The following is a 2129-nucleotide window of genomic DNA, read 5'->3' as shown; positions in this document are numbered from 1 at the left end:
CAGGTTAAATAGTCAGAAAAACAACATTTTATTAAATTCTTTATTCAGCATTACAGTCACCCATCAAGCACATTATTTTATCAACTGAAGTTATTGAAGTTCCATGATTTGCTAGATTATAGTATTTTATTAGTTATGTATAGGGCTCAAAATAACACATTACCATTAAATATCCAAAGAAATTTTGTTAAAAGACAAAGTTGTTATAATCTTAAGAGGATAGAGATAATTTTCAAACCAAAATTCAGAACTAGTCTGAAGGGAAGGTCTACCTCAATCCAAGGAATTGGATTGTGGAATGGTCTAGAGAGTGATGTTAAAAATGCCAAGTCACTGTGTACATTTAAGAAAAAGATCAAAGCTGAATTGTAAAAATATATATATATGAAGTAGCTTAGTGTGTTTTGTATTAAGAGTTAGAAAAATTAGAAAGAGTTATTCGTTTTGTTCTGTTTTTTGAAGATTATTATGATTGAACTGATTGTTTGAAAAAAGGGGCAGATATAATAAGTTTTTTTTCTTCTTTCTGCAGCCTTTCATTTTAAATCTCTTTCTTTTTAAATGAATAAACTTTATACCATACCATACCAAACAGAAGCACTGTAAACAGTCGTAAACATTGTAAACAGTCAGAACCATTGTAAACATTCTGAAACATTGGAAACAGTCTGAAACATTGTAAACAGTCGGAAACATTGTAAACAGTCAGAAACATTGTAAACATTTGGACACATTGTAAACAGTCGGAAACATTGTAAATAGTTGGAAACATTGTAAACAGTCAGAAACAATGTAAACATAATCACTGTAAACAGTCAGAAACATTGTAAACAGTCAGAAACATTGTAAACTGTCAAACATTTTAAACAGTCAGAAACATCAGAAACAGTTAGAAACATTGGAAACAGTTGGAAACAGTCGGAAACAGTCAGAAACATCGGAAACATTCGAAAACAGTCAGAAACAGTCAGAAACATTGCACATATTATTCCTAACCAGAATGTTGATGATGACACACAGTAACTGTGTAGTTAGTTTATAAAAGTAGTTAACCACAAAGAGGATCAGCAAAGTGAGTTAATTCATTACAGTAAATGACATGAGGGAGACGTCCAACATACACTGAATGCATCACTCTGCTTCAGCACAGTAGAGTTCTGCTCCGCCTCTTTGGTCCTCATGGATCTGATTAATTTCTGAAAGCTCTCCTTTGAACGGGACATGGACGATTTACTTGTGATTTATGAACCGTTTGAGTTGTGTTCACTGGCAACATTATCACATTACACACAGACTTACAGAGTTAGAGATAGCAGTGCATGATATAAGTTAACACTTTAGTGTTAGCTTCTGATAATTCATTTATCTCTTTAATGATTTAGTGTTAGTGAAACCATTTTTTTTTTATTGGCGAATTAGCGGTAAGCGTAGCTAACTTTTTAGCTGTGCCCACCACTGGCTGCCACCATATTCATCCATCCATTATCTTTTACCCGCTTCTTCCATTTTGGGTCACGGGGGTTGCCGGTGCCCATGTCCGGCAATCACTGTGCAAGGGGCAGGGTGTACCCTGGATGGGTCGCAAGTCCATCGCAGGGTGCTACCATATTCATTCAACCTTTATTTAGACAGGTTAATATAAATATGTAAATCGACCACACCTACCATTTGAGGAAACAGTGCTTTCTAGTTATTGTATTGATTTCAAAGTATAGTTTCCTCAAAAGATTAGGGTGGTCAAAAGTTAAGTTATGGTGGCCTTGGCCACCATTGGCCACCCCCTGGCTCCTCTACTGCACCAGGTGGTCATAAAATTTGCTCCCTCCGTTCGCCATGATTCATGCTCTCTGCCTTGGAGAAGCAAAAAACAAAAACAAAAGGTTCACTGTACTGTCTGTTCAGCTGCCATCCAGGAAAACACTCATCTCCCAAACGACAAACTTTTACTGTTCAAATTCCTCAGCGACAGGGACATCAGCATACTGCTCGTTTACTCACATGTTTAATGTTTTGAGGAATATTTTGCATTTATCCAACTATTTTTTGACCAGAACTGAACTTACTGAGAATGTTTTTACTGTTAGTCAGAGTTCAACTAACATGACACACACACACACACACACACACAT

Source organism: Nematolebias whitei, chromosome 12, assembly GCF_014905685.2.
Source record: "Nematolebias whitei isolate Nwh7 chromosome 12, NemWhi1, whole genome shotgun sequence".
Classification (NCBI taxonomy): Eukaryota; Metazoa; Chordata; class Actinopteri; order Cyprinodontiformes; family Rivulidae; genus Nematolebias; species Nematolebias whitei.
The sequence above is the reverse complement of the archived record's forward strand: the minus strand, read 5'-3'. Positions refer to the sequence as shown.